General features: G+C 41.6%; 1 non-coding gene across 1 annotated transcript; it reads left to right on the top strand.

Moving 5' to 3' along the window:
* Positions 1-18757: 18757 nt before the first annotated feature.
* Positions 18758-18841, top strand: Trnas-gga. The gene is given in 2 exon segments: positions 18758-18797; positions 18807-18841. It is a non-coding gene; the product is annotated as a tRNA-Ser (tRNA).
* Positions 18842-21628: the final 2787 nt, after the last annotated feature.

Consider the following 21628-nt stretch of genomic DNA (forward strand, 5'->3'; position numbering starts at 1 on the left):
TCAATATTCCATTATGTTAGTATTTATACTCCAGATATACGAACATTGTAACATATCTGAAGAACTTTCCACAAATGATAATTACGAAGTTACAAATTATTGTTGGGGTGAGTTTTGAACCGCCGACCCAGAACGCTACTCAACCAGAACGCTATTCACTACACCACACGGCATGCACTAGAGCTCGTCGCAAAAAATTTATGTCATTTCACGGAACAAATTTTGCTATTGATATGTAGTTAGTAGATCATTAAAACGAAATTCAAATTTTTACTTTTGGTTACAGATATTTTTACTGAGCAATCTAATTTTCATTTTTTTGTTGACAGATTAATTTAGTGTATTGTAGAAGTTTGTGAACGTTAATACCATTTTTTGTCAATATTTTGACTGACTCATAAGATGTGGCTGTTTTCTTCGTACTCTTGACTTGTTTAGTTTGACTTTCGACGTGACTGATATGATGCGTGCTGCAATGCCTGAAATGTAACGTTAGTGCATTCACTTTGCAATATATTCTGAAATTTCCATGTTGCATGCAGTAAGACGTCTACATTTCCCACAAAGCACTCTGGGACATGGGCATATGCATTATAGTTGCATTTTCTTATCGTAGTAATGATACTGAAACCATAAGTTGGGTGAAAGCTTCTCTCCTTAAAGAGCTCGCACTTCGATCTCAGTTAATTATGCTGACGAATACATTACGTGAAGTTAATCAGCGCTGTTAAACGACACTTTCTTAAAAGTTATGCACTATGGCAGGCTGTATTTGTAGAAAACACAAAATTTTCATTATTAATTACAAGTAAAAATGTAGCTTCTCTCTGTAATGCCAGTACAATGTTTGATGTCTGCTTTGTCTCCATGCTATTATACTGCACCGCTCTGTCGGTACTCTGCTCATCTTTCATGATATACAGAACACAACGTTTGAGTGAGGGAGGTAAGGTTTCACAGTGCCTGTTTCCCTTACGTTTTTGTCTTCTCTGGAATATTTACTAAGAAAAAGATTTTACTTTCACGTACCCAGGAATAAGAAACAAACACTAACGTCACTCAACCACTAACAGGGGCAGTATACAACACATGACGTATGTGTGATACAGTAATCTCTGTATACAAACGGAAACGTCCTGACTGACTGAGGCATCATTGTGCAGCCCAAATCCTAAGGATATAAACTTGAAATATGGCGAAGGTCTGGATCTTATACTGTAGGCGTCTTTTAAGAAGGGAGTTTTCGAAATTCTAACACCTAGGAGATGAAATAGGTGATGAAGGTTTTTTTTTCGAAAATCGTCGCTGTCAAGGAAATTTTGAAACTAGACGTACGAAAATTCGTATTTGGTATGTGGTTTTTTGATCAGAAACTAAGAAACACGTTTTTAAGCATTTTTGGAAATTTAATTCTGGGGGGGGGCTGAAATAGTGGGTGCAAGTTTTTTGTAAATAAATAATTACTAAGGAATTATTAAAACATTTTAGGACTACATCTATGACAATTGCTATTTGACTTCTTAGTTAGAAATTACAAAATACATATTTCAGTGTTTCTGGAAATTCAACCCCTAAGAGAATGCAATAGGGGATGAAAATTTTTAAGAAAATATTCCGTTACACTAAAAAAATATAAAGCTTAAATTTCAGATCATTTGTGTTTCACTTTTCGGTTAGATATAACTCTAAATATAGATAAATGTAAATTAATGCAGATGAATAGGAAAAAGAATCCTCTAATGTTTGAATACTCCATTAGCAGTGCAGCGCTTGACACAGTCACGTCGATTAAATATTTGGGCATAGAATTGCAGAGCGATATGAAGTGGGACAAGCATGTAATGGCAGTTGTGGGGAAGGCGGATAGTCGTCTTCGGTTCATTGGTAGAATTTTGGGAAGATGTGGTTCATCTGTAAAGGAGACCACTTATAAAACACTAATACGACCTATTCTTGAGGACTGCTCGAGCGTTTGGGATCCCTAACAGGTCGGACTGAGGGAGGACATAGAAGCAATTCAGAGGCGGGCTACTAGATTTGTTATTGGTAGGTTTGATCATCACGCGAGTGTTACGGAAATGCTTCAGGAACTCGGGTGGGAGTCTCTAGAGGAAAGGAGGCGTTCTTTTCGTGAATCGCTACTGAGGAAATTTAGAGAAACAGCATCTGAGGCTGACTGCAGTACAATTTTACTGCCGCCAACTTACATTTCGCGGAAAGACCACAAAGATAAGATAAGAGAGAGTAGGGCTCGTACAGAGGCATATAAGCAGTCATTTTTCCCTAGTTCTGTTTGGGAGTGGAACAGGGAGAGAAGATGCTAGTTGTGGTACGAGATACCCTCCGCCACGCACCGTATGGTGGGTTGCGGAGTATGTATGTAGGTGTAGATGAAGTATTTGTTAGGGTGTGAAAGTTGCTGTGGAAATATCTCCACAAGAACCAAAAGACATGATTAACAAAAACTTTGGACTCCAGCTAGCAGAATTACTTTTTAGTCAGAAGTACATTCGGAAAAGTCCAAGCTCATATGGCCTTAATTAGCGGGAAAATCTTAGAAGGTGTTACAATTAGTAAACATAAAAATTCGATTAAATAAAAACCAAAAAAATCACTGTAGACCTCACAGAATATGCGGGCGAAGCTGCGGGCTCTAAGCTTACCTTGCCCACACGAGAGCTGGGAAATATCGTTTGCAGGTCAAGCTTGCGAGGATGTATCAACATATTATTATTGGCTGGGATGTATCAAGTGTATAAAATTCTGGATATTTAAGTTTTCTTGCATTTATCTGGAGAATTGTGGAAAGAATACGAATGTTGTGTGTTGTAAGGACTTAGTGACATAACTGAATTTACAGTAAAAAATGAATATAACATTATGGTTGCATTATCATCCTGAGATGGCAATAATAATTCGCGTTACATCGAACTCTAACATCCTAATTAACAATATTGACGAAGTTGTGCGGAGGAGTTTTTATGTCCTGAAAATAAAATTCTTTCCCAGCCTGCGACTCGCTCTGCTATAAGCCAATGAGCAGGTGCTCAGCCAAAGGGCTGCTGTAGCAAGAGCTTCTGTAACGGGAGAAGCGAGCGCCACGCTCGGCTTGCTAGGAAGTGACGACAAAATATCGTGTCACTCGATGCGTCCATGCGACGGGCGCCATACTGCTTTGTCGCGTTTCGCAGTTTTGGTATTATAACTTGGCAGTACGCCTTTTCAAGACAACTGAAACGTTAATCTCGGCTCGATTTCTTATAATTAAGTGTCAGTAATAACGCATCAACGGTAAAAGCGTCGAAAGACTCTAAGACGAACAACAGGGGTTGCAAGTTCTCGGGATAGCGAAGCACCAGTGTCGAAGACTGTGAAATATGGAGTGGAAGGAGGAAGTTTTGTGTCCTGCTGTGTCCTAATATTTTTTTTTCATCTTTACGTTTATGACACGTTCTGGGACTTTCTTACTCATGTAACAGAAGTACGTTCCCCAATATTCGATGTAGTTTACATATAAGAGTGTTCTCGCTCAGGAAGGGATTTATTCGGTTTTCAGACTCATGATTATAAAATTAAGGAAGAAATTGCTCTGGGTGAAACGACCTGCAGTGATATTCGTTTTCCTGCTTGTCACAAATATTTGGCTGATTTTTCCTAATGTTTCGCAATTTCCTATGGTATGGTTAGGCAGGAATGTAAAAATACAGGCCGGCCGGGGTGGCCGAGCTGTTCTAGGCGCTACAGTCTGGAACCGCGCAACTGCTACGGTCGCAGGTTCGAATCCTGCCTCGGGCATGGATGTGTGTTATTTCGTTAGGTTAGTTAGGTTTAAGTAGTTCTAAGTTCTAGGGGACTGATGACCTCCGCAGTTAAGTCCCATAGTGCTCAGAGCCATTTGAACCATTTTTTAAAAGCATACAGCTAAAATTGCTGCCAGTGAAACGAGATGGAAAGATATTTATACTTCTTGCTTGTCACAAATATCTGACTGTATTTCTACATCTACATCTACATTTATACTCCGCAAGCCACCCAACGGTGTGTGGCGGAGGGCACTTTACGTGCCACTGTCATTACCTCCCTTTTCTGTTCCAGTCGCGTATGGTTCGCGGGAAGAACGACTGTCGGAAAGCCTCCGTGCGTGCTCGAATCTCTCTAATTTTACATTCGTGATCTCCTCGGGAGGTATAAGTAGGGGGAAGCAATATGTTCGATACCTCATCCAGAAACGCACCCTCTCGAAACCTGGATAGCAAGCTACACCGCGATGCAGAGCGTCTCTCTTGCAGAGTCTGCCACTTGAGTTTGCTAAACATCTTCGTAACGCTATCACGCTTACCAAATAACCCTGTGACGAAGCACGCCGCTCTTCTTTGGATCTTCTCTGTCTCCTCCGTCAACCCGATCTGGTACGGATCCCACACTGATGAGCAATACTCAAGTATAGGTCGAACGAGTGTTTTGTAAGCCACCTCCTTTGTTGATGGACTACATTTTCTAAGGACTCTCCCAATGAATCTCAACCTGGTACCCGCCTTACCAACAATTAATTTTATATGATCATTCCACTTCAAATCGTTGCGCACGTGTACTCACAGACATTTTACAGAAGTAATTGCTACTAATATTTGTTCCGCTATCATATAATAATACAATAAAGGATCCTTCTTTCTATGTATTCGCAATACATTACATTTGTGTATGTTAAGGGTCAGTTGCCACTCCCTGCGCCAAGTGCCTATCCGCTGCAGATCTTCCTGCATTTCGCTACAATTTTCTAATGCTGCAACTTTTCTGTATACTACAGCATCATCCGCGAAAAGCCGCGTGGAACTTCCGACACTGTCTACTAGGTCATTTATACAGGGTGTTACAAAAAGGTACGGCCAAACTTTCAGGAAACATTCCTCACACACAAAGAAAGAAAATATGTTAAGTGGATATGTGTCCGGAAACGCTTACTTTCCATGTTTGAGTTCATTTTATTACTTCTCTTCAAATCACATAAATCATGGAATGGAAACACACGGCAACAGAACGTACCAGCGTGACTTCAAACACTTTGTTACAGGAAATGTTCAAAATGTCCTCCGTTAGCGAGGATACATGCATCCACCCTCCGTCGCATGGAATCCCTGATGCGCTGATGCAGCCCTGGAGAATGGCGTATTGTATCACGCCGTCCACAATACGAGCACGAAGAGTCTCTACATTTGGTAAAGGTGTTGCGTAGACAAGAGCTTTCAAATGCCCCCATAAATGAAAGTCAAGAGGGTTGAGGTCAGGAGAGCGTGGAGGCCATGGAATTGGTCTGCCTCTACTAATCCATCGGTCACCGAATCTGTTGTTAAGCGTACGAACACTTCGACTGAAATGTGCAGGAGCTGCATCGTGCATGAACCACATGTTGTGTCGTACTTGTAAAGACACATGTTCTAGCAGCACAGGTAAAGTATCCCGTATGAAATCATGATAACGTGCTCCATTGAGCGTAGGTGGAAGAACATGAGTCCCAATCAAGACGTCACCAACAATGCCTGACAAACGTTCACAGAAAATCTGTGTTGATGACGTGATTGCACAACTGCGTGCGGATTTTTGTCAGCCCACACATGTTGATGGTGAAAATTTACAATTTGATCACGTTAGAATGAAGCCTCATCCGTAAAGAGAACATTTGCACTGAAATGAGGATTGACACATTGCTGGATGAACCATTCGCAGAAGTGTAACTGTGGAGGCCAATCAGCTGCTGATAGTGCCTGTACACGCTGTACATGGTACGGAAACAATTGGTTCTCCCATAGCACTCTCCATACAGTGACGTGGTCAACGTTAACTTGTACTGCAGCAACTTCTCTGACGCTGACATTAGGGTTATCGTCGACGAAGAATTGCCTCGTCCATTGCAGGTGTCCTCGTCGTTCTAGGTCTTCCCCAGTCGCGAGTCATAGGCTGGAATGTTCTGTGCTCCCTAGGACGCCGATCAATTGCTTCGAAAGTCTTCCTGTTGGGACACCTTCGTTCTGGAAATCTGTCTCGATACAAACGTACCGCGCCACGGCTATTGCCCCGTGCTAATCCATACATCAAATGGGCATCTGCCAACTCCGCATTTGTAAACATTGCACTGACTGCAAAACCACGTTCGTGATGAACACTAACCTGTTGATGCTACGTACTGATGTGCTTGATGCTAGTACTGTAGAGCAATAAGTCGCATGTCAACACAAGCACCGAAGTCAACATTACCTTCCTTCAATTGGGCCAACTGGCGGTGAATCGAGGAAGTACAGTACATACTGACGAAACTAAAATGAGCTCTAACATGGAAATTAAGCGTTTCCGGACACATGTCCACATAACATCTTTTCTTTATTTGTGTGTGAGGAATGTTTCCTGAAAGTTCGGCCGTACGTTTTTGTAACACCCTGTATATATTGTGAAAAGCAATGGCCCCTTAACACTCCCCTGTGGCACGCCAGAGGTTACTTTAACGTCTGTAGACGTCTCTCCATTGATAACAACATGCTGTGTTCTGTTTGCTAAAAACTCTTCAATCCAGCCACACAGCTGGTCTGATATTCCGTAGGCTCTTACTTTGTTTATCAGGCGACGGTGCGGAACTGTATAGAACGCCTTCCGGAAGCCAAGGAAAATAGCATCTACCTGGGAGCCTGTATCTAATATTTTCTGGGTCTCATGAACAAATAAAGCGAGTTGGATCTCAGACGATCGCTGTTTCCAGAATCCATGTTGATTCCTACAGAGTAGATCCTGGGTTTCCAGAAACGACATGATACGCGAGCAAAAAACATGTTCTAAAATTCTGCAACAGATCGACGTCAGAGATATTGGTCTATAGTTTTGCGCATCTGCTCGACGACCCTTCTTGAAGACTGGGACTACCTGTGCTCTTTTCCAATCATTTGGAACCTTCCGTTCCTCTAGAGACTTGCGGTACACGGCTGTTAGAAGGGGGGCAAGTTCTTTCGCGTACTCTGTGTGGAATCGAATTGGTATCCCATCAGGTCCAGTGGACTTTCCTCTGTTGAGTGATTCCAGTTGCTTTTCTATTCCTTGGACCCTTATTTCGATGTCAGCCATTTTTTCGTTTGTGCGAGGATTTAGAGAAGGAACTGCAGTGCGGTCTTCCTCTGTGAAACAGCTTTGGAAAAAGGTGTTTAGTATTTCAGCTTTACGCGTGTCATCCTCTGTTTCAATGCCGTCATCATCCCGGAGTGTCTGGATATGCTGTTTCGAGCGACTTACTGATTTAATGTAAGACCAGAACTTCCTAGGATTTTCTGTCAAGTGGGTACATAGAATTTTACTTTCGAATTCACTGAACGTTTCACGCGTAGCCCTCCTTACGCTAACTTTGACATCGTTTAGCTTTTGTTTGTCTGAGAGGTTTTGGCTGCGTTTAAATTTGCAGTGAAGCTCTCTGACTATATCGTAGTTTCTGGGGGTGTGGTGAGGCAGACATTCTTTGCTTGTCACAAATGTTTTGCTGTTTATATCCGAGTATGTCGAAATTTCCGAGGATGTATGTAGCAAGGAATCTAAGAGGAGAGGTTAAATTTCTGTTGCAAATGTACGTTCTCAGAACAGCATCGTCTGTCAACAGCACTACGCCAGATCGTAAAACGTTTCAAAATGAGCATATTTGGCTGGCAAAATAGATCACTAGACAAAATCGAGTGTTAGCCTGTTTCAGCTCTCTGCCTGGTAGCAACAGCGACTATCTTAACCCGGAAATATTTTGCTGTTTGGAAAACAAGCGCAGCCGGCCGAAGTGGCCGTGCGGTTAAAGGCGCTGCAGTCTGGAACCGCAAGACCACTACGGTCGCAGGTTCGATTCCTGCCTCGGGCATGGATGTTTGTGATGTCCTTAGGTTAGTTAGGTTTAACTAGTTCTAAGTTCTAGGGGACTAATGACCTCAGCAGTTGAGTCCCATAGCGCTCAGAGCCAAAACAAGCGCACGTGTGGTGTAGTACTACCTCTTACATAAGTCACTGTTTTTTTACTTTTCCCATACATGTTTCAGCATTTTTTGTGCTATCTTCAGTGTTAATGTTCATTTTTCAGTCTGAAAGTTGTAATACTAAGTGACACTAAATTGCAGCTCAAAGTTATTTATGTACATGCAAAGGAGTGATAATTAGGTGTCAAATTTTGCGTAAACTCCATGTGTGGTTTATGATGTATCACGAGTGAACCAGTGCAAAATCTGACGCTCAATTATCACTTCTTTATATGAATATAAACAGCTTTAAATAGAAATTCAAATGTTACTATTTCATGACAATTATCGGAGTGGAAAATAAAGTTTCACTAATGATAGCACAAAAAGTGCTGGAACGTGTTTGGAAAAAATTAAACAAACAATGTCCTGCACAAGGCGCAATATCTCACCAGTTTTTTCAGCAAGCACCGAAAGAAAGAAGACCACGGTTAATGTCAACGAATGTCGTATTTTGTTCCATGTTAGACGGTTATCGCTTACTCTGAATAATTACGGACTTTATCAAGACTGCTCATCCTTACTTACTTCGAGCATTCTTTATACTCTAAAATGATGAAGCCGAGGAACTTCTCGCCCTCTCATTAATTGTGACAAAATTAATGTGAATGAATTAATGTTTATTAGCACGATGACTTCAAAGCGATTAACTCTTTCCTCTGTACGACGTGTTGTTGAGGTTCTGGTTGTAGAACAGAACGTGTGTTCCTACTAATCAAGTTAACTGTAGATCAGATAAATAATTATCAACTACCATTTTGTGTGTAACTATACAGGAAGAGACGTTATTAAGTTCTGTTGGCATTTCGGTGGTTGTAATACATAAATACATAACCCACATATTAAAGTTTGAATATACCTACATCGTCGAATGATTCTGTGAATTCAAGCACTTTTCAGTACTGTTTGGCTCATATACTGAAATGATCCATCTTATGAAACAGTTGAAAAGAGTTGAGAGAAATTATTAAATGTAACTGGTTTTCCTTTCTAATAACGTTAGATCAATTAGTAATAGGAAGAATAACGCATAACAGACTTACAGCTTTAGACAACTTGGAACTGCGTGCTTAATATCCATCAACACTAAATGTTTCCCCCACGAAATTAAGGAAGACTCCACTAGCAGCTGAAACATTACAAATATCGTACACAAATCTGAAATGGAAGGGTTTAAATTTCTTTCAGTCACACATACATATAGCTATAATGCGTAATCTCCAGTACCATTCTGTCCTAGTTGACAGGTAGGGTGTGATGTGTAACGTATTAAGCTCTGAAATAATTTTAATATTATGATAGTAGTTTTTAACGAAGAAAACACTTATTGTTGATCTTATTTAAAACTGACGGCATAACATCAATTGAAGCACCATCATCTGCTGTATGAACATCACTGAAATGTGATACTAGCTTCAGTCTATCCGGACCATTTCTGGCAGCTGATAATTATATTACAGAAACAGACAACGACGTCTGTATATCACACTGTAACAAATGGATAAAAGTTCTTATAATACGTTACATACTTGGCAGTACGTTCTTGCTGGACAAAAAGTCATTTTACCATCTAGGTTCCTCATGTATTATACATAGTGCAGAATGTTATGATTCGCACATACACCAACATCAACGCGACTGGCGGTGTTTATTACATTGTTTTAACTTCCGGGTCTTTCAAGACGGGTATACGCTCCCTCTTGAACGAGAATACGGATGTGCCCAGTTCTCAAAATTGTGTCAGTGCTATATAATAAAAATATGAATGTTCTCCTGTGTACGTCAATATTAAGGCAGCTATCTTTAGCGCATCAGGAAACAATATTCTAAAACGACTTCCTGTTCAACAAATACCTATTGACACCTTATGAACCGCTAATCCTTTGGAAACGGCACATGAGCTCTCATGCAATATTATGAACACAGTTTATGCCCTAAAATATTCCCTCCCATACAGTGAATGTGAGCTATTTGTAACGCAATTGACTTAACTAGTAATTGGAGACGACAAACTACGCAAAGCGTAAAACAGGTAACACAACTGAATAGTGAGAAATTACGTGAACTACCACATACTACACTGCGTCAAAGTATAGTAAATCCCTCCTTATAGTTCTAATTTCTGCAAGGACAAGTGCTTCATCATCTGTTACCTACAACGCACAGTTATCTGAAAACAGTTGCCATGTGTAGTGAATACGATGAACTACAACTACGATGTCGCAGCGGCAGAAGAGCTTGGAGAACTGCATCAGTATGAACTTACCCGAATTACTGAAAATCTTTTACAAAACCATAAATATTAGTGGGCTCGCATATTCTATGTAAACCGTGTAAAAGTGGTCAATGGACAGCATATCATCTTTGTTAAGAAATTATTCTTAGCTGTCGGCCATAGTGGTCGAGTGGTTCTAGGCGCTTCAGTCTGGAACCGCGCGACCGCTACGGTCGCAGGTTCGAATCCTGCCTTGGGCATGGCTGTGTGTGCTGTCCTTAAGTTAGTTAGGTTTAAGTAGATCTAAGTTCTAGGGGACTGATGACCTTAGAAGTTAAGTCCCATAGTGCTCAGAGCCATTTGAAACATTTTAAGTCCCATAGTGCCCAGAGCCATTTGAACCATTTTTTTATTCTTAGCTGGCTATTTTCAAAAGCTTGTTATTTTGATCGTTTCGCTGTACAACATTTTCTGATGGCACTTTATAAAAGTAAAATACTTCCTAACGCGAAATATTAGATATTGTTGCTTCTTACTTTTACAGGCCGTGTAACACAGGCAGCAAAATGCCGCTTTTCATTATTTTTCTGGTGCCCTCGTTTTACCCCTTAAATTCTGGCACTATCAAGATTTATGTTACTATCGCTTTTAGAGAACTGCATGATACTTTCTCGCAAATACCTTGAGAAAACTTAACAGATCCCTCATCAAAATTGGTTAGTAACGTCAAGCAAATGAAGGCAGCTGCAGAATGCTCCAGATATTAATGTGTTGGCAGAAATTCAGAAGCAGTTACCTTTGTAGAATGGTGGACGCAGCGGCTTATTTTGCCACGGCCCTGCGGAAGGCCACGAGCTCCTGCGGAAATGGCGGCCGCAACAGAACGCGACAGGCAGAAAAATGTGCGCCGTCTGGAACGTTCTGTCACCTGGCGCCAGCACGCACGTACCAGCGGGCCGCAGAGGTCAACACGAGAGCAGCTGCTCCCAGTTCAGTGACGGCTTACGGAGTGACAGCGATGTTTGTCAGAAGCAAGGTGCTAACTTACACTATAGAGCAATTATCATACTGTATTGCCTTGCCGAGGTACGTCCCAAACTCGCAGGAAGACCCTACATTGCTCACATTATCTACAGGGTGGTCCCTCGATAGTGACCAGGCCAAATATCTCACGAAATAACCATCAAACGAAAAAACTACAAAGAACGAAACTCATTTAGCTTAAAGGGGGAAACCAGATGGCGCTATGTTTGGCCCGCTAAATGGCGCTGCCATAGGTCAAACGAATATCAACTACGTTTTTTAAATAGGAACCCCCATTTTTATTACATATTCGTGTAGTGCGAAAAGAAATACGAATGTTTTAGTTGGACCACTTTTTTCGATTGGTGATAGATGGCACTGTAATAGTCACAAACGTTTTTTTTTTTTTTTTTTGGTCATCAGTCTACTGACTGGTTTGATATGGCCCGCCACGAATTCCTTTCCTGTGCTAACCTCTTCATCTCAGAGTAGCACTTGCAACCTACGTCCTCAATTATTTGCTTGATGTATTCCAATCTCTGTCTTCCTCTACAGTTTTTGCCCTCTACAGGTCCCTCTAGTACCATGGAAGTCATTCCCTCATGTTTTAGCAGATGTCCTATCATCCTGTCCCTTCTCCTTATCAGTGTTTTCCACACATTCCTTTCCTCTCCGATTCTGCGTAGAACCTCCTCATTCCTTACCTTATCAGTCCACCTAATTTTCAACATTCGTCTATAGCACCACATCTCAAATGCTTCGATTCTCTTCTGTTCCGGCTTTCCCACCGTCCATGTTTCACTACCATACAATGCTGTACTCCAGACGTACATCTTCAGAAATTTCTTCCTCAAATTAAGGCTGGTATTTGATATTAGTAGACTTCTCTTGGCCAGAAATGCCTTTTTTGCCATAGCGAGTCTGCTTTTGATGTCCTCCTTGCTCCGTCCGTCATTGGTTATTTTACTGCCTAGGTAGCAGAATTCCTTAACTTCGTTGACTTCGTGAGCATCAATCCTGATGTTAAGTTTCTCGCTGTTGTCATTTCTACTACTTCTCATTACCTTCGTTTTTCTCCGATTTACTCTCAAACCATACTGTGTACTCATTAGACTGTTCATTCCGTTCAGCAGATCATTTAATTCTTCTTCACTTTCACTCAGGATAGCAAAGTCATCAGCGAATCTTATCATTGATATCCTGTCACCTTGTATTTTAATTCCACTCCTGAACCTTTCGTTTATTTCCATCATTGCTTCCTCGATGTACAGATTGAGGAGTAGGGGCGAAAGGCTACAGCCTTGTCTTACACCCTTCTTAATACGAGCACTTCGTTCTTGATCGTCCACTCTTATTATTCCCTCTTGGCTGTCGTACATATTGTATATGACCCGTCTCTCCCTATAGCTTACCCCTACTTTTTTCAGAATCTCGAACAGCTTGCACCATTTTATATTGTCGAACGCTTTTTCCAGGTCGACAAATCCTATGAAAGTGTCTTGATTTTTCTTTAGCCTTGCTTCCATTATTAGCCGTAACGTCATAATTGCCTCTCGTTCCTTTACTTTTCCTAAAGCCAAACTGATCGTCACCTAGCGCATTCTCAATTTACTTTTCCATTCTTCTGTATATTATTCTTGTAAGCAGCTTCGATGAATGAGCTGTTAAGCTGATTGTGCGATGATTCTCGCACTTGTCAGCTCTTGCCGTCTTCGGAATTGTGTGGATGATGCTTTTCCGAAAGTCAGATGGTATATCGCCAGACTCATATATTCTACACACCAACGTGAATAGTCGTTTTGTTGCCACTTCCCCCAATGATTTTAGAAATTCTGATGGAATGTTAACTATCCTTTCTGCCTTATTTGACCGTAAGTCCTCCAAAGCTCTTTTAAATTCCGATTCTAATACTGCATCCCCTATCTCTTCTAAATCGACTCCTGTTTCTTCTTCTATCACATCAGAAAAATCTTCACCCTCATAGAGGCTTTCAATGTATTCCTCCCACCTACCTGCTCTCTCCTCTGCATTTAACAATGGAATTCCTGTTGCACTCTTGATGTTACCACCGTTGCTTTTAATGTCACCAAAGGTTGTTTTGACTTTCCTGGCTCTGAGCACTATGGGACTTAACATCTGTGGTCATCAGTCCCCTAGAACTTAGAACTACTTAAACCTAACTAACCTAAGGACATCACACACATCCATGCCCGAGGCAGGATTCGAACCTGCGACCGTAGCAGTCGCGCGGCTCCGGACTGAGCGCCTAGAACCGCGAGACCACCGCGGCCAGCTTGACTTTCCTGTATGCTGAGTCTGTCCTTCCGACAATCATATCTTTTTCGATGTCTTCACGTTTTTCCTGCAGCCATTTCGTCTTAGCTTCCCTGCACTTCCTATTTATTTTATTCCTCAGCGACTTGTATTTCTGTATTCCTCATTTTCCCGGAACATGTTTGTACTTCCTCCTTTCATCAATCAACTGAAGTATTTCATCTGTTACCCATGGTTTCTTCGCAGCTACCTTCTTTGTACCAATGTTTTCCTTCCCAACTTCTGTGATGGCCCTTTTTAGAGATGTCCATTCCTCTTCAACTATACTGCCTACTGCGCTATTCCTTATTGCTGTATCTATAGCCTTAGAGAACTTCAAACGTATCTCGTCATTCCTTAGTACTTCCGTATTCCACTTCTTTGCGTATTGATTCTTCCTGACTAATGTCTTAAACTTCAGCCTACTCTTCATCACTACTATATTGTGATCTGAGTCTATATCTGCTCCTGGGTTCGCCTTACAATCCAGTATCTGATTTCGGAACCTCTGTCTGACCATGATGTAATCTAATTGAAATCTTCCCGTATCTCCCGGCCATTTCCAAGTATACCTCCTCCTCTTGTGATTCTTGAACAGGGTATTCGCTATTACTAGCTGAAACTTGTTACAGAACTCAATTAGTCTATCTCCTCTTTCATTCCTTGTCCCAAGCCCATATTCTCCTGTAACCTTTTCTTCTACTCCTTCCCCTACAAATGCATTCCAGTCGCCCATGATTATTAGATTTTCGCCCCCCTTTACATACTGCATTACCCTTTCAATATCCTCATACACTTTCGCTATCTGTTCAGCTTGCGACGTCGGCATGTATACCTGAACTATCGTTGTCGGTGTTGGTCTGCTGTCGATTCTGATTAGAACAACCCGGTCACTGAACTGTTCACTGTAACACACCCTCTGCCCTACCTTCCTATTCATAACGAATCCTACACCTGTAATACCATTTTCTGGTGCTGTTGATATTACCCGATACTCATCTGACCAGAAATCCTTGTCTTCCTTCCACTTCACTTCACTGACCCCTACTATATCTAGGTTGAGCCTTTGCATTTCCATTTTCAGATTTTCTAGTTTCCCTACCACGTTCAAGCTTCTGACATTCCACGCCCCGACTCGTAGAACGTTATCCTTTCGTTGATTATTCAATCTTTTTCTCATGGTAACCTCCCCCTTGGCAGTTCCCTCCCTGAGATCCGAATAGGGGACTATTCCGGAATCTTTTGCCAATGGAGAGATCATCATGACACTTCTTCAATTACAGGCCACATGTCCTGTGGATACACGTTACGTGTCTTTAATGCAGTGGTTTCCATTGCCTTCTGCATCCTCATGTCGTTGATCATTGCTGATTCTTCCTCCTTTAGGGGCAATTTCCCACCCCTAGGACAAGAGAGTGCCCTGAGCCCCTATCCGCCCTCTTTGACAAGGCTGTTGGCAGAATGAGGCTGACTTCTTATGCCGGAAGTCTTCGGCCGCCAATGCTGATTATTTATCAAAATTTAGGCAGTGGCGGGGATAGAACCCGGGACCGAAGATGTTTTTGATTATAAATCAAAGTCGCTACCCCTAGACCCACTAGTTACGTGGTCACAAACCTACAAGTACGATGTATCACGGAACATTCTGCCAATGCGGACGGTATTTGCTTCGTGATACGTTACCTGTGTTAAAATGGACCGTTTAGCAATTGCGGGAAAGGTCGATATCGTGTTGATGTATGGCTATTGTGATCAAAGTGCCCAACGGGCGTGTGCTATGTATGCTGCTCGGTATCCTGGACGATATCATCCAAGTGTCCGGACCGTCCGGCGGATAGTTACGTTTTTTAAGGAAACAGGAAGTGTTCAGCCACATGTGAAACGTCAACCACGACCTGCAACAAATGATGATGCCAAAGTAGGTGTTTTAGCTGATGTCGCGGCTAATCCTCACATCAGTAGCAGACAAACTGCTCGAGAATCGGGAATCTCAAAAACGTCGGTGTTGAGAATGCTACATCAACATCGATTGCTCCCATACCGTATTTCTAAGCACCAAGAATCGCATGGCGACATTGAACGTCATGTACAGTTCTGCTACTGGGCACAAGAGAAATTACGGGACGATGACAGATTTTTTGCACGCGTTCTATTCTGCGACGAAGCGTCATTCACCAACAGCGGTAACGTAAACCGGCATAATATGCACTACTGGGCAACGAAAAATCCACGATGGTTGCGACAAGTGGAACATCAGCTACCTTGGCGGGTTAACGTATGGTGCGGCATTGTGGGAGGAAGGATAATTGGCCCCCATTTTATCGATGGCAATCTAAATGGTGCAATGTATGCTGATTTCCTACGTAATGTTCTTCCGCTGTTACTACAAGATGTTTCACTGCATGACAGAATGGCGGTGTACTTCCAATATGATGGATGTCCGGCACATAGCTCGCATGCGGTTGAATCGGTATTGAATAGCATATTTCGTGACAGGTGGATTGGTCGTCGAAGCACCACACCATGGCCCGCACGTTCACCGGATCTGACGTCCACGGATTTCTTTCTGTGGTTAAAGTTGAAGGATATTTGCTATCGCGATCCACCGACAACGCCTGACACCATGCCTAAGCGCATTGTCAATGCATGTGCGAACATTACGGAAGGCAAACTACTCGCTGTTGGGAGGAATGTCGTTACACGTATTGCCAAATGCATTGAGGCTGACAGAGCATTTATTGCATTAATGTGGTATTTACAGGTACTCACGCTGTAACAGCATGGGTTCTCAGAAATAAGTTCACAAAGGTACATGTATCACATTGGAACAACCGAAATAAAATGTTCAAACGTACGTACGTTCTCTATTTTAATTTTAAAAACCGACCTGTTACCAACTCTTCGTCTAAAATTGTGAGCCGTATGTTTGTGACTAATACAGCGCCATCAATCACAAAGTGAAAAAAGTGATCCAACTAAAACATTCATATTTCTTTACGTACTACACGAGTATGTAATAACAAATGGGGGTTCCTATTAAAAAAAAAAACGCAGTTGATGTCCGATTGACGTATGGCAGCGCCATCTAGCGGGCCAACCATAAAGCCATCTATTTTCCCCTTTCAAGCTTGACGAGTTTCGTTCTTTGTAAGTTTTTCGTTTGATGCTTATTTCGTGAGATATTTGGTCCGGCTACTATCAATGGACCACCCTGTATACTGTCTAGCAGTGTTTGAGGCACCAGTTATGGTTTTTCCATTTTCAAAAAATTTTCGTAACCTCTCCAATAGTATTTTTCTTAGGTTTATTAACCTAAGTTGAATATTTAGTATCAAACATACACGATGTCGGTAACTAAAGTTCCAGCTTCAAAACGCTGGAAAAAGAGGATGACTGCTCAGAATGACATTAAATCTGAACAGCGTATTATTGAGCATGGAAGAACGTAAAAAACCGAAAGTAAGACCAATAGATGGCGATATAAGCTTCTTAGCGTAAATGTGATCGGTTGCAAATGACAGATAAAACGCAGCACTATGGGTATGGTTTGAGTTGCACTTGACACCATTTTTGATGTTCGGTGTGGATGACGACAGAAGTTCGGTGGTCAACAGTAGTGGCGCTGTCAGGCAAGTAGCTCATCCACAACGACAAGGTCGTACGATATCGGATGGCTCCAAAAGTAAAATGACGTTGGTTTCTACCTGTTGTGAGCCTGGCGCAAACCATGTTCAATATGCTGACCACCGTTTTCTGCGACATGTTGAAGTCGAGAAGCAGCATATTCCACAGGAGTACGTTCAGAATGTGTTGCGCAATGCATGCCTTCAGTTCAGCTACTTTCTTAACTGGAGCACTGAACACCTTACCTTTCAGATACTGCACAGCCAGAAGTCACACGGATTAAGCCAGGCGATCTGGGCGGCCAGGTTGTAGGGAAATGGCTGACTATTCTAGCGCTTCCGAAACTCCTGTGCAGCAGTCGCTTCACTGTCTGTGTAATGTGTGGACGATAGCCATCACATATAAAAATCGTCCTACTCACACATCCACACCGTTGAAGAGTTTGAATGATGTTGGTGCGCAAAAGACTCTCATAGCGTTTAGCAGTGTCGGTGCACGTGAAAAGGACCCGCAGGACTCCTGTTGAAAAAATACGGCCCTATGATAAACGGTACCGTCAATCCGCACCACACAGTCACCTTGGCAGGATGTTGTGATACCGCCTGATATGCGAGTGCATTTTTCGTTCCCATATTCTGCATTTTGCGTAGTAGTGACGTGTCCTTGGTGACAGAGATGGGTTACGTCTTTCTACGAAATGTTCCACGGCCATTCGCTGTCGACTTTCGTGCTGGAAGATCAGCAGGAAGCAACTCCTGTACATGAGTGACTTTGTATGGACTAAAATGCACGATGTTTCGTAGGATTTTTAAGCACCGTTCTCGTATGCATGTCCAAGGGCGATTCCCCGCGCAATGTATCTTTGTACACAGTTGTTCGGTCCCTCCGAAGCCAAATCTTCAACAGACGTCGTATTAATTGCTTTCGCCCCTCTGGCACAGTGCGCTTCGAAAGAAACTTTCTCTTGTAATTTTGTAGTTATTTTCCCCATTCTCTTAGCAGGCATCAAACATCAATGTCTTTTTCCATACCCTTGAGTCTACGGAACTTCTGCAGGGCTTCTAGAGCACCGTCACCGTTCTTGTAAAAGAGCTTTACCGGCAACGAGCGATCCTTCACGGACAGTTGTGTTGCGCATATCGGGCGCAGACTGAGGAACAAACGTGTCCCATGTGTCCTTTGGTGTGCATATTCTGACTCTTACATTGCCATCTATTGATGAAATTTTCGTTATTTTTTCGTTCCATGACGTTTCCCCTGCGTCAATAATATCTTGTTCAAATTTGACGTCATTCTGAGCGCTGGTTCTCTTTCTACACCATTTTGAAACTGAACTTTAACTATGGACACCTTATACTTCTCACATTAAGGACAAGCTGAAAATCCTTGAACGCAGTCAGGTTCCTTTCCGAGAATCAGAAGGTAAAAGGGGTCCGGAAATTTAATTATATGATTAATATAACACGACTTTCAATAAGATATAGAATGGAGACTATTTTAAGCTATGTATCATAGTATGCTTTGGTAAATATGTTATTGTAATACAAAATTGCCGGCCCGGGTGGCCGAGCGGTTGTAGGCGCTACAGCCTGGAACCGCGCGACCGCTACGGTCGCAGGTTCGAATCCTGCCTCGGGCATGGATGTGTGTGATGTCCTTAGGTTAGTTAGGTTTAAGTAGTTCTAAGTTCTGGAGCACTGCCTCGGGCATGGATGTGTGTGATGTCCTTAGGTTAGTTAGGTTTAAGTAGTTCTAAGTTCTGGAGCACTGATGATCTCAGAAGTTAAGTCCCATAGTGCTCAGAGCCATTTGAACCATTTGAATACAAAATTAAAGTTTACAAAAATTAATTAATATGTGGTGGTCAGATTCAGTGGATCTTAGCGAAAACTTGGATGTTCGAATGAAATGTTAACTGATTAACACTTAATTGAATTCTTGCACTCGGGTTCAGTTGTGGCAGTTGCAAATAAGGAAACCATTAGATTCGTAAAACTACAGAAATGAAATCCTAATTACTTGCAATTACTTTCATTTTCATTCTACCATCGATGTAATTTCTCTGTCAAAAATTATTATGGCTACTTGCTGATAGATACCGGTTTATTTCCTTTTCTTAGAGGCCATTGAGCTCCGATTTGACGTTTATCCTTTTGGTAAAACGACGTAGTAAGAATTTTTTTTGTCTTTTGAATCTTTTGGAATTTTTCATCAAAAGTACTACTATGATAGAATGATGTTCAGATACTTGTCTTTTTTCCGTCCCCTATTCTATAGGATTTCATAAATCTGTAATACAAGTACCACATTTCAGCACATACTTGAATTTACAGATTTGTAGGATTCGATCAACGACATTGATCACTCGTTGAATTGTACATGCTATTTCAGTTTCACTCAACATAACGAAATTTTACTGAACCGAGATCGTTTTCTTGCAAAACGATGCTTTCTCTCAAGAACGATTTCAGGAAGAGCCAGAACTGACCTGGTGATAGGGTTGCCAGAGTAGGTAGAAAGTGCAGGCACTAATAAAAATTGAGCTAAAAGTAAATGTAGTCGCAGAGATAGAGTAGATATGTGTGTCAATAACATTTAACCAACTGGGAATGGAAACATCCATTGCAGTTGATGATTATGTAGATAGTCCGGAAAGAGCAAATAGCGGGTAATAGGCGAAGGAAGAAAGGAAGATTAGGGATTCACGTCCCATCGTCATTGACATCATTAGAAACGGAGCATACGAACAAATTGTTTCGAGGATGGATAAGGGAATCGACCGTGACCTTCCAAAGGAACCTACTGGATTTTCCTTGGAGCGATATAGAGATATCACAGTAAACCTAAACCAGAATGGTTGGACGCAGATTTGGACCGTCGTCTTGTCGGATGCGAGTCCAGTGTGCCAACCACTACATCACCTAGCTCGGTAATAGGCGAAGGTCTCAGATTGTGATTCTAGTGATAGTAGTGCCTAAACGCTCGAGACACAATGTACGTGGAGCAAAATGTGTGTGTAGCTGCAGTGGTGCCGACTAGGATGACATGCGATGACAGAGACGATAAGGACCGCTGAATTCCAGCAGTGACTTCAGTGACTGAAAGGGGGCGATGGACGGTTATTAAGACGCGCAAATGACCTTGGGAGTAGCCCAGGTTAGGCGCTCCATAGTATCGCGTAACTTTTTGAAAAATCTCATTTATGTTCGTTAAAAGCCACGGCTAAATTTTCTCAGGGCGCTATCGCCAGAAACATCATACGTACTCCAACGTGAAGACAGCCGTCTTACTCCCGATGGATAAAAAAAAATCTTTCTTTATTGTTACGAGATAGGCAAATTAAATATAATACTCAGTTAATTATTTATGTTTCTCTGTGAGGCTTGATGCTCCAGAATAGCTGCCTACGTGCCATGGTAGCGTATACAATTGAAATAATTGTTTTTTATAAAACTGTACCTCTGGTCTACAAAAAGAAATGAAATATATTACAAGACGCCGTTCTGCATTTATTTAGAGTCTTGTCTTTAATACTTCTTGCAATTAAATGATTATTTAAATAGTTTTATCATTTCTAACACCAATGGCGTCGCTGCAACAATGGACTTGCACAAAATGGCCAGGGCAACATTTAATTATTACGTAAATGATAATTATGGGTCCGAGAAGGTACTTTTTGCTACTAACAAAAAACACATACTACCAAGCTATTTGCATATATATTTAACAAAAATTATCATGACACTACATATAATTGTAATAATTATTTACAGACCGCGATCTATATGCGACCGTCAGATAGGACATCAGAACCAACCAGACACAGAAGACAAAGAAGAAAAGCGTGAAACAAATAATAGTAATAGTAATTACAATTCTATGAGCTCGTATAGCGGTTCCATTGTAGTTACATATCGATAAGTCGATTTACATTACTTTTTTCAGGAAGCGATTATATAATAGCTGTCGAGGGGTTTCATCCATCGTATGCAGAAATAGCTGTTGTCTACAGGAAAGTGCTCATAATAGCTAGATAGATGTAACAGAAAGGGGAACGACTTTAAACAATACTTACATCCCGTGCAGCGATTACCAAGTCATCTTAATCGTGTGTACATGTGAGATAATATGAGCTTTCATACTAACGTTTGCGAAAACTGCAAAACTCAGAAAGACTCGCCCGAATTAATTTAAACCTGTAGGAAGAGCGGAAAATTTGCCGGCTATAAGGGGTCAGATTAGCAATAAGATGACGTACCAGAAAAGCAGTTGTTATTCATAGATTCAACTGTGACAAACCATCAGACCAAATGGAAGGCTGAAAGAAGTGTCTGTTACTGCTCTTCGTTGTCAAAAGATGAAATGTATGTGTTCGAACAGGCCAAAATAGCCTTCCGTCTAGCATAAGGAAGAGGCTTGAAGAGTT

This window comes from Schistocerca piceifrons, chromosome 1, assembly GCF_021461385.2.
Source record: "Schistocerca piceifrons isolate TAMUIC-IGC-003096 chromosome 1, iqSchPice1.1, whole genome shotgun sequence".
In the NCBI taxonomy this organism is placed as follows: domain Eukaryota; kingdom Metazoa; phylum Arthropoda; class Insecta; order Orthoptera; family Acrididae; genus Schistocerca; species Schistocerca piceifrons.